The sequence below is a fragment of the Octopus bimaculoides genome, chromosome 2, assembly GCF_046866305.1.
Source record: "Octopus bimaculoides isolate indiv1 chromosome 2, ASM4686630v1, whole genome shotgun sequence".
NCBI classification, from domain to species: Eukaryota; Metazoa; Mollusca; class Cephalopoda; order Octopoda; family Octopodidae; genus Octopus; species Octopus bimaculoides.
In genome coordinates this window covers 68,763,218-68,775,735 of record NC_142929.1, presented here as the reverse complement: position 1 = coordinate 68,775,735, position 12,518 = coordinate 68,763,218, and the positions used below count along the sequence as shown (strand labels likewise).

At 32.6% G+C, this 12,518-nt stretch overlaps 1 protein-coding gene, 1 long non-coding RNA gene and 1 pseudogene across 3 annotated transcripts in view; 1 reads left to right on the top strand and 2 right to left on the bottom strand.

The window, feature by feature from the left end:
* Window positions 1-12,518, bottom strand: part of LOC106871674 (uncharacterized) — a 72,185-nt gene that overhangs the window by 42,634 nt on the left and 17,033 nt on the right. The window lies entirely within an intron of this gene.
* LOC149137105 (5.8S ribosomal RNA) lies at window positions 1,116-1,274 on the bottom strand (annotated as a pseudogene).
* Window positions 2,562-12,518, top strand: part of LOC149137104 (uncharacterized) — a 35,146-nt gene continuing 25,189 nt past the window's right edge. Inside the window, exon 1 of the long non-coding RNA XR_016240626.1 lies at window positions 2,562-7,376. This is a non-coding gene — a long non-coding RNA (uncharacterized LOC149137104). The remainder of the gene's footprint in view (window positions 7,377-12,518) is intronic.

Below are 12,518 nucleotides of genomic sequence, written 5' to 3'. Positions count from 1 at the left end.
CTCCCCACTCTTTTGCAGTAGCTTCAGTGAAGATTCATTGAGTAAGGTATCAGTTATGTTTAATTAGACATGGCATTTATCACTCATTTCTCAAGGAAAGTGCATCAACCAAGATTTGAAGTTAATCAATAATTATTATTTCTACTATTTTTTATATTATTAAGTGTATCCATAATTGTGAGAAATTGTATATAGGTACTTTAATCACAGGTCCTCACTTACTCTATTACCCAGCATATTGTAGAACTGATAGAATGGGGGCAAGTAGACAAGTCTTGGTACTATGTACAAGACATAAGAGGGAAGAGAGCCTCAACTAAACTCCTCATAGACAAGAAATACAGACAAACTTCTTTTGGGTATGTAACAATGATAGAATTGGTGAAGTAGGCATACTGTTGGCAGAGAAACAGGCAGGTGAATTGAGTGAGTCTGAGTATATGAATAATGAATAATAGAGCTTAGATAAGTTAGTCATAAGCAATAAGAACTAAGGCCTTGTACTTAAAGTAGAAAAAATTTATAACTGGTCACTCTACATTTAAAAAATTTTCTGGAATAAAAAATAAAACCCTTCCTTGAAAAATACGTAAGTGTTGGCCACAAGAAGAGCATCCAGCCATGAGATTCTGCTTCAAATAACTTCTTGTCTAACCCATGCTGGCCTTGAAAAATGGACATTAATTATACTAATAAGGAAACTCTTCTGTATGTTTTGAGTTCTATTTCTCCTGTTTGCAGAAACAATCCTTTACACACACAGACACATACCTTTATAGATTTCAGAGATGTACTTGTTTGGCAAGTGATTTGATCTGATACCACATGTTGCAATTGAAACAATTATATCACAGAAAAGGATGAGTCATATTGGATATATACTACTTTGCATGATTTTAATGGTTAAAAGAACTTCCCATGATGTAATTGTTATATCTATATAGTTTAACAGGTAAACTGACACTTAGAGGTAAATATTAACTCACATGTGGGTTAATTGCTTACAATCTACAAATGGATTGCAACTATGTTCAGAAATCTGATTTAGTTAAAGTACTAGAATCATCATCATTATCTAACAACCATGTTCCATGTTGACAAGGGTTGGACAAGAAAACCTCTCAAACAGATGGAATTCCAGCATGATGAGATTTCAGGGTCACAATGTGTGTTTAAGGCATTGATGTTCACTGATTTCTGCAATTAACATTAGTTCATGCAGATAGCTGTGCTCTTCATCAACAGATGAGCCAAGTGATCTCCTGTCCATATTTTCTTTCTCACTCTAACATGTCCTTAGTATGAGACTGTCCTCAACAAACTAAATGGTAGAACCTACACTTCCTTAGCCAATATCAAGAGTTAGCTTCTTTTGTGGATACAAAGAAGTAAATATATATCCCATTTTTGTATAAGACTGTATTGCTGAATCTCCACAAACTAAATGGTGGAACCTAACCTTCATTAGCCAATATCAAGAGTTACTTGTTTCAGTGGATCCTGAGGTCTTAACTTAGACCACTTTAACTCTTTAGCATTTAAACTGGCTACATCAGGCTGCAATAGTCTATCTGTTTTATGTTCAAACCAGCCAGACCTGGCCTCACTCACCTACACTACATTAACATTCTAAAAATAAAGTCACATCATCAAAATCTCAAAGTTACAAGATAATGCATGATTAGTTCTAAATAAGTATTATATTTAGCAGAATAATGTGAATGCTAAAGGGTTCAAACAGGAAGTTTGTATCAAAGAACCTGAGGCAGCTTCATGTGGGCTGGTATCAAAAATGTAACATGGATAGAAATATATTCTATGCTTGGTTAGGAAATTAATCTACCACAATCTCAAGAGAAGCCTACAACTAATAAAAAAAAAACAAAAAAAAAAACTGTTTTATATTTTGACATCAACAAGCTAAATGCCAATGGATATTTGCTATTTGATCAGTGGTAAGATTTAAATGAAAGAGAGGGGAAATGAGTTTGTGTGACATTCATGGTTTTGATTAATTTGAACCAAAGTTGTGTAGCAATTTAGATCACGTTTATTGTATTGATATTTAGTTTCTTTGTTTATACAAATTATTAGACTGACAGGTAACCAATGCAACTGCTCACGTTGGCAAATAGCATATTTACAGGTGAGATGCAAAGCAAACATCTAAGTCACCTAACAATAAATACTGTTTCCTGCTTTGGCTATTTTTATTTTTTCTGTTTCCTTTATTTTATTTATTCTATTACAGTACTTGTATACTTAGGGTTAAATAAGACTCTCCTTATATTTCTACAAGAAATTTTATTTATCACAAAAAAAAAACAGAAAGAGAGAGAAAAACAAATAAGACAATAAGACATGCTGTTTCATCACAGGAAGTTGATTGTTCTCTTATGGAAATAGTTAAAGAGGATTAGTCAAAGTTTAAATTTGCTTAGAAATTCAATCGATTGTTGCAAATAAACTTGACTTGTTTGTACACTTGATATTTAGACCAATGACATACCCACTGGACAGAGGTGAACTTGTGTCACGTTTTTTTTTCTCACACGTGACACTTCCCCTTCCTTCTTTTCTTTTTTCAGAAACATTGAAAGAAAGAATTTATAATCAATATCATTTGGAACATTCAGAAAGTTCCAGAAACCATTTAATAAAGAAACTATGAAGAAAAAAAAATGCCCCAAAACATATGAGTCAAAATATGGTCTTATATCAATGTGTTTGTGAAAAATCAGCTGAAAGAAACATAATATGCAGTGGCAAATTGTGCTCATATTTATAATTAGTAACCAGTTTCTGTTGAATTTCATGTGTATTTATAAGATTGTCTACGTTGATCTATTTATATTCAAATACATAGTTTCCACGGCTTCGTTATTCCCGTCTTACTGTGTTCTATCTTACTATCTGACTCTAGTTAATTTGAGAGAAAGAAAAAAAAACAACAACAAAAACAATGCTATACAGAGCTTCATCATAAATGCATAGAAACCAGGAAGGAAATTATGTGCCACTCATAACAATACCAAAGACTATTTTCTTTCAGCTTATTCTACCAGTTTTCATCTTTCTCAAACAAGTTCAAACAACTACACACAAACTATTTCCATTTTTATTTTTATTACTTTTTGAATCTTCTATTTTCAAAATGTCAAATGTATCTGCTCCAAATACTCATCTATTTAATTCCCGTCAATGTCGTGTGTTTAATTATGTTATGTAAGCCATTGGCATCTCAACCACATAAATATACATATATACAGATGAGCTCACAAAAATAGTTCATCGTATTTGATACAGGTCAGTTGCTAATGTTATATGATGAAGGAGAAACCTTATGGCTAAATAGATGTGGCGTCAGCAAATGAAGTCTCTTAGTTTAATGAACTACCTGAGAAATCTATACAAGCCTCAAGAATTAAATATATATATCTACTTTCAATGTAAAATTTATTTCATGACAAGAATAAAACTGCTGAATATTCTATTTATGGGAGGCACAAAAGGGAAATTTTTCTGTTTTACTTCAAATTGCAAGATATTTGTTAAATGTCTGTGAAAAATAAAATACATATTTAGTTCATGTATCAAGTTTCTAAGACTATGCGACAAAAATTGTTTGCACATGAATGTACAAATAATATTTTACACATAGAATCAGGCATCTGTACTCTACTATAGTTGTTGCAATGTATTACTAGGACAGGCACTTTAACATTATTTGCTTGCTTTATGAAAAGTTTACCAGCAATTGGATAGCTGCCTACCCAAGGCGAGGAAATTTCATCTGTATTCCCAACTGTGTGTCACATATGAAATTAAAAGGTCACTTTAAAAGTCATTGATACATCTTTTAAAGAAATATACAGTTAGCTGAAATAGTGTAAACATCATAGTCAGTTTAGAATTAAAGTATTAAATGATTAAAAGCATAAGGAGGGAAGCAGATTAAAGACAATCTAATAATACAAACAATTTAGATGACTAAGAAGATGGGGTGGTAGTAAAATAATATAACAGGATGACAACCACATTGCAATACACGTAGCAAAGTTTGAATTACAATCTGTAACTGTCTAATCATTTCTAATAAAATAAATACATTATATACCACAGACTTATATGATAAAGTTGTAATGTAATGAATTTAAAAGTTGTTGCTTATTCATAATAAACATTGATGCCTTTAATGAAACCTGAAGTCTTCTTTCGAAAAGAGATGGAATAGACTAAATTAACATGATGTTAACAAAATTTATCTACCTTTGCTGCATTTGAAATCAAAACTATGTAGTACACACATAATCTCATTAGTCTTCAATATGCAGCACAACATTTCAAAGGTCAACATTATAAATTACAAAACTTCTTGTCAGCTGTCAGTCTGTTTGTGTGACACCCATTACCAATGCATTCATTTCCTGATCTATAGCTAAGTGTGTTAGGGCATATTGAATAATTTGCTTTAAGTGCTCATCAGCTATCTGATGATCTCTTTTTCTCAATGAGAAAATGGATTAAATCTATACTATACATGGCCAGCAACATTGAAGTCATTAATAATACGTACATAATTATAGTATTAATTAGAAGTAAAGTACAAAGCAAATAGCAAAGGATCTAATGTAATACCTGTACTGTGTTACAAACCCAAAATATGGTCCAGAGAACAGTATCTTATTTATGTGATCTCTAATATTTTACCAGAGATAGAAAAACCTTGTAGTGATTTATATAGTGTGTTCAAACATCTAACTCACATTCCTTATTCACTTTTCTGTTAAACGCTTATTATTGTGCTACTGTTGCTGTTGAATTATACAATAGACTAGTGCTTTCAGATTGTTTGTATATCTTAGTAGAACACTGCACTATTTCTTTAGGCAAAGCATTTAACTTTCCTTTCATAATCTTTGTCCACTTTTTCCATGCTTGTATGGGTGAAATGGAATTCATTGAGGCAGATTTTCAATGGTCAGATGCCCTTCTTGTCACCAACCCTCAACTGTTTCTGAGTAAAGTAATATTTTCCTATGGGCAGACTTCTTCATGGAAGATTGGAAATGATGGACGCCACTTGTATGATGATGATGCTCATTTAAAACTATCACACAATGTACAATCAAGGAGACACTCACACACACACAAACACATAACTTATATATGGCGAGCTTCTTACAGCTTTCCTCCATCAAATCCACTCACAAAGGCTATATTAGAAGATATTTGTCCAAGGTGCCATGCAGAGGGACTAAACTCAAAACAATGTCGTTGGGAAGCAACCTGTCTGCTTCATGCTTAGTAAATTACATTGTTGCTTGGTATATTTCATGTGAAAATTATCTCTGCATCATTTTTTACTTTAAGACATGAGCTATAAATGTGATAAGATATTGAGTTTTCCAAGAAAAAGAAAAACTATATATGGCTAAAGTTACACAGGTTGTTTATAGTTTTGAATGATTTATTGTAGTTTGTGTATTTCTTTACAGGCTCCACTTATGATCTTAAGTAGTGCAAATAAAGTTGATTGCAACTGAACCCTGGAAGTTAAAACTTCAGTTTTAAAAAACCATTGTCTGGTGTGAACACAGCAAAGAGGGGGAAAAAATTATAGTTAAAATGCACGACCTTTTCTTTTATTCCTTTTTAATGGGGTTTACTTTTAGAAAAAGAAAAAATGTTTATGTACGAGTAAACAATAGCAAGTATGCTATATTCTGCAATAATAGAACGTGTTGCAATTAGATAATATTAGTTTCAAATTTTGGCCCAAGGCTAGCAATTTCGGAGGAGGGGGTAAGTCTATTACGTCAACCCTATCATCAATTGAAACTTATTTTATCAAACCCGAAAGGGATGAAAGGCAAAGTCGACCACGGTGAAATGTGAACTCAGAACGTTAAGACATACGAAATGCTGCTAAGCATTTTGCCCGGCACGGTAGGTATTATATAATATTGATGAGCCAACCGTATCTCTCCAACCAATGTGTCAATTCACCTACCATCAACGCCCTGCGATCAGGCAGATATTTAGGTTCTGCTGTACGATACTAGCCAACTAACTGCATGTTGGCGCAAATCAGCAGTCAATTAAATCATCCAGTACTTGACTACTACAATATTTTATCGATCCAAGAAGAATTTGAACATAGATATGAACAAATACTACAAAAGATTTCTTTTCTGCTCCGACACTTCGATCAAGTCACAGTCTTCGTATTTAACATAACTTTCTTTTGAATACAATAACAAAACCGAACACATCCTGCATATTAAAAGTCAAATATAGGTTATATAGTCAATACAATTGAAGAATTCTATTTATATATCACGAGGCGGTATTTTTTTCTTCTGACAATTAAGTGTATGCTAAATTTAAATGTCTATTACAAAGACTGGTTTGGAAGTTGTTAAACACGTGAAAATAACTTTTTTGTGAAAGTGAACAGATAATTATCAAAACCAGCTATAGAAAAATGAAATATATAAATTCTGTATTTAAATAAATCACGCAAAACTTCTATTTATGTGAATATATTAACACTTATATAAAATTTAATATCATTATAAATGTATTAAAAAAAAAAACCTATTGAAAATGAAGTAACTATAAATAATTTTAGCATTTAATACATTATATTATACTGGGGCGTATTCAATAGGCTTAGAAGTAATGAAAGTCAAACTTGACCCTGCTAGCATACGAACTCACAACAGTAATCTATAAAAAAAGTTAAAAATAAGTAAAAAAAAAAAACCCAGTATTGTATCTGTCATCTCTCAACTAAACTGACAGGGGGGTGGTGTTGTAAACTAAATGGATTTTTATAAATGTAAATATTCCATTGTATACAATTTAAAATCAGTTGAGATATTTTAAAAACTAAATTCAGGCAAAAGCTGTGTCTGAATATGGTTTATGACTAAAATTTCATTTTCTTTAATTAAAATTTTCAGCGCAAAGCAAAAATGATTTACAACCTTAATAACCAGCTGCATTGCATAATAAGCACTAAACGCGTGGGCGGTTGTACTGCGCACACGTGTAAGTGAAAGTGTGCGTTATTAAAAGGCACAAATGAACAAGAGAAGTCGATTAATCAAATTATTGGTCAAACATGAGAAAATAGCCAGTTATTATATCAGCAGTCGATGAATTTTTAGCAACAGTCGACAGAAATTCAGCGAAGTTAAAAAGAATTGTTGCCCTTTAGCTGTTAGCATGAGAAACCATGTGACCTACAATCAAGAACTACTTCAACACATTCTTTGTGTTCACGTGGCAGAAAACGTCACGTGTTCGACCGATATAAACAGTTTTTGTGCAACAGAGAGCAACAGAACGAACTTCTAAACCAACGTTCAGTAAGCGCAAATCCTGATTTTCATCGTACAAAGAATAATAGAAACGAAAGCATAGCCTACTTTTGTTGTTTTTTGTATTTAAGCGATTTTAACGCATAATGAGGGCGTAGGTCTTTTTAGTTTGTCAACGTAACTGAATTTTTCTCCCCCCCACCACCAATTGACATTGTCAAAATTAGACTTACTGCTGCTACTATTTAACTTTACAAATATGTTTTTATACGATATATCTCATTTAGTTTAAATCTAAATAGTTTGCACAAGCATTAAACGAGATACAGAAAGTGTTATATGCAAAGAATTTTTTAAATCCCATTAACAGATGTTTTGATATAAGTTGAAATAACTGCCTTAGTGTATCGCATCCATTAATATAACAGAATATTCGAGAAAGTATTTTGCAACTATTTTTGTCATTTATATTTATGACTCTGTTCTCATCTTTTATTTTAAACTGGCAATAATAGAAATGAGCAAAAAGGACATATACATTCCCAAATTGTACACTTATAGCAGGGTATTAATGGAGCGCAAAGTACGTCCTTATAGTAAGTTTCGGAACAGCCAAAACACCCTTTAATTCCCGATATTAAACTAAAATTAGTGTAACTGAGCATGCCCAAATAATTAAAAAATGAGATTTTCTCAACGAAATTTACGGCAAAGAGCCTATGAAATATTTCTTTTATATAATATCCTTCATTCCTTGTGCACTGACATATGCAGAACTTCCCTCTTTTTATATTAATAAATAAATTATTAATTTCAAAAGAAATACGCTAGATTTATTTCGCGAGGGCCTTGCAGTTGCCTCACTTTAAAATTTCAGTTTGCATGTTCGTATATAAAACAACTTGTTGCAGGAGTAAACTCCTTGCAGAGTTAATCCAGTTGCATACGAGAGTAAATAAATGAATAAAATTTAACCATAACTTCCCTCATTTCATCCCTCTGAAAGTCGAGGTTTTCTTTGGCCACCTAATAAACATTCTCGAAGTATTGGTGGTAGAACAATCACCTCCCGTACTTTTGTTGAGAATTAAAAATACTGCACCCTTGAGAATAAAATAGTAAATGAAATAACACTGACAAAAAAAACTAAACGATTATAAGAAATTCCTAGTAACAACTTATGTTGAATTAAATATTTTTATTAACATCATTTGTATTATGATAAATTTTATAACTGTAAGAGTTGGAAAGTTCTGTAGCGAGACATGTACACAAAAACTATATAGATTTAAATACAAATATTTTTCAACTATGATAAAAGACAAAATTTTGTTCAATATAATATTTTTGATAGAAATTTTGATGAATTATGAATTTATACAGTTTAATGTTTATTAAAGTCGATTAATAATTATTTCGATTTAAAGTCTTAATTTTTTTTTCGATAAAAACGAACTCTTAATAATAATATAATAATCGTAGTAGTAAAATACAGATGAACAATAAAAATAAAATGCCCTCTCGATTCAACAGATTTTAACAATTCTTCGATCTTGTACATAATATTGTATATTTTCAAATGGAAATCAATATCCTCAATAACATTTGTTCGTTTCAATTTACCCTACCCATTTTCTAACACTAATTGACGTTATAATCTTGTGAAAGAAATCGGTATTGTTAATAAAGAAATGACATTTAAATTAAAAAATGATTTCAGATCGTTAATATAGCTATAGAGCAATATAGCATCAAACCATGAAATCTTTTTTCTTTCTCTCAGATAAATACGGGATTGAACATTCAGACAAAAGCAAAAGTATGCAGAGTAACAGCTACATGAGCTTTGTTTTGAAAATATAATAGATTAGCAAATTTGGAAATAATTTTATACAGGATAAGGAGATAGAAGACAAAAAGAAATCGATTGGCAATAGTTAGATAAAGTGAAAAGGGTAAAGCACACTCTCGGTGCTCATGACATATTCGGTGGTGTTGTAGAGGATGTTGTCAGAGTTTTGTGTGTGTGTGTGCACGAAGTTGGTAGCCCAAAATAGCAGTAAACAAAAGCAAGGGAGATCACTGTCAGGGGCGTCACGTGTTGGTGAACGTGAGAAATTTTAGCCTTGACATTGAAGATAATATACACTGAAATACATAATGTGAGGTCCTACTCAACTAAATTGATTTCTGCTGTGTCCGTCAGCAGACGCTTTCGGTTACTGTTGTTGCTGCTGCAATCGCCATTGTAGACTTTTAGTTTTTGATTCAATTATACCATTAATTACGAGGGATGTGACCGACTATTTTTATTCTACTGATTCTCTTGTAACTAACTGGTCTCAAATATGATGCCAGACGAGAGACACTTCATTCATAGTTTACTTACCGAAATAGTAGTGATAATACATTCTTCTCAAAATGTATATTGTGTGTAGCAGTGCACTATAAGCACAAAGAAATATGTATATCTTTAAATCACTGGGGATATACATACATACATACATACATACATATATATATATATATGTATATATATATATATATATATATATGTGTGTGTTTGTGTGCGCGTGTGTCGTAACTTAACGATGAGATAAATAAAAACCAGACTTATATTAAATAGTAGGGCTAACCGTAACCTACAGTCTAAAGCGATTAAAAGTGTGTCTGTGTAATATAAAATCTCTCTCTCTCTCTCTCTCACACACAAACATATTTAGGCGCAAGACCAGCGAATTTGAGGGAGGGATTAGTCGTTAACTCTGTATTTGACCGTACTTTATTGTATCTTTCTTGAGAGCATGACAAAAAAAAAAACAACAAAAAACAAAAACAAAAAAGTTGACTTCGGTGGGACTTGTGTACTCAAAACGCAAAGCACCGGAAGAAATACTGTAAAGTATTTTCTCTGTCGCTCTAATGATTCTGCCTTGTATATATTTGGTTTTAGAAATGAGTGAAAGGGAAAGCTGTATGTATGATCATCATCATCATCATTGTCGTTTAACGTCCTACTTCCATGGGTTGGATGGTTTGACAGAAGCCTGCACCGTACTTCTGTGTCTGTTTTGGCACGGTTTTTACGGCTGGATGCCATTCCTAACACCAACCACACCGCAGAGTGGACCGAGTGTTTTTTACGTGGCACTAGCTCAGGCGAGGTCATTTTGGCATGGTTTTTACAGTTGGATGTCCTCCCAAATACCAACCACTTTACAATGTAGACTGGATGCTTTTTAAGTGGGACCAGCACTGGCAGGGCCACCAAGTAACTTTGCAAGACAAGGAATGTTTGAGAGGGGAGGAGGTATTGGAGGAGTTGATCTTGAGCCAGATGATGAACAGTTAGAGTGTGACAAAGAGACAGAAACTGGTGTCCAGGACAATTTGTTGACGAGCAAATAACAAACATCATCTGTATTTTTTTCATGAGACGTGCAGAATGTAAATACACTCTGATTACTAAATTCACCCACAAGGGTAATGGTTGGCCTGGAGTTAGAGTAGAAGACACTTATTGAAAATAGTGCTCAGTGGGACAGAACTTGAAACTTTAGTTCCAAAGTGAACTTCCTAATCACACATTCTTATCTGTATCTTATATACAAACACTGAGGTATAGATACAATCAAGATGTATACATATACATCATGATAAATAACCTGACATTTGCCTTCAAGCGTACTGGAGCTATATAGATAGAATGGGGCATGCCAACGCTAAGCTGAAACAGCTGTAAGATTTTGTCCCTTCTCCGATTGCTAGATGTCCTTTAAATTTGTAATCTTGATAAGAAATAGTATGTCATAAGTGTCTGTATATTGTCTTTATTGTCGTTTTGGTTATAAAATAAACAGATTAATTAACAGAGTACAGTGTCTGCAAGTTGATGAGTACCTCATATTCCCCTCCATTTTCATATTGCTATATATATTTATATATATATATATCTTTACATGCAGGCACATATCATGTACATGTATATATAAAAACTTACATACTCATTCATTTTGTATGTTTGTATGCACATTTACATGCAAACACATACACAGACACGCATAGATATATATGCGAATATGTTAGTGTATATAAAAGCATAGATGTTATGTCAAACTGTACACAGATATGTGTCCATAAAGAAACATGTAGAAGTACACATTAAAAAAATGCATAAAAATCTTATCTATTCAAGGTGGCTGCATGGCTGCAGTCTAATGATTGAAACAAGTAAAAAAATATAAGAATATACATGATAAAAAATATAAAATACTCATAAAACGTGCCTATAGAAACATTGCAGTGGAGAGAGTAACAAGATTGTGAAAGTGGTGTTAAGGAGACTTGTTAGCAGATGCTGGGGTGGGTCAGAGAAGAAAAGATGGAGAACTACGAGACAACAAAACATGTAAAGTACACAAGTGTGTAGGGGGGTTAACTTTACACAAATGACTGTTTAATAATAGAAATGTATGTATAAAGCACACATGTAGCTGCTCAGTAACAACACATGCATATGCAGAACACTTACTTTCAAATTTATATGCAAATTGTCAAACATATATACATGAATATACACCTACAAGCACAAGCATATCCCCATATTTGTGTACAAAATTTTAGTAATATGTTATATACATAGGCCTATTTATATGTATTTAGATAACATTCTTCCATGTGTCATATTATGAGTGCAGGTTCTATTTTTCCATGTTATCATTTAGGTTTTAGAGGTGGGTAGGGGAGTCTAAAGTCCATTCATTTTTAATAGTACAATCTAGTGATTAATGGCATAAAAATGTATACATGCATACACACACATACATTCATATATACATATAGGTAAACAAATAATTTTGATGCTGGGTGTCAATCAACTGAATTACCTGCTCATTGAATTGGTATCTAAGTGGTTGAATATTCCACAGATACATGCATCTTAATATAATCCTCAAGTAGAAGCAGTAGGGCAGTGTGTGATGAGACTGGACCTTTGAATTCATGAGTACAATCCATCTGATGGACATCTGTACATTCTTTTTGATTTCACTCAGAAGAGATGGGTTAACCAAAGCTATACTAAAAGCAACTACCTAAGATGCCATGTAGTGGATCAGACCCATATCAGACTGATAATTGGAAAACAGATTTCTTAACCACTCAGCCTCACACGTACACACATTCTGCAAC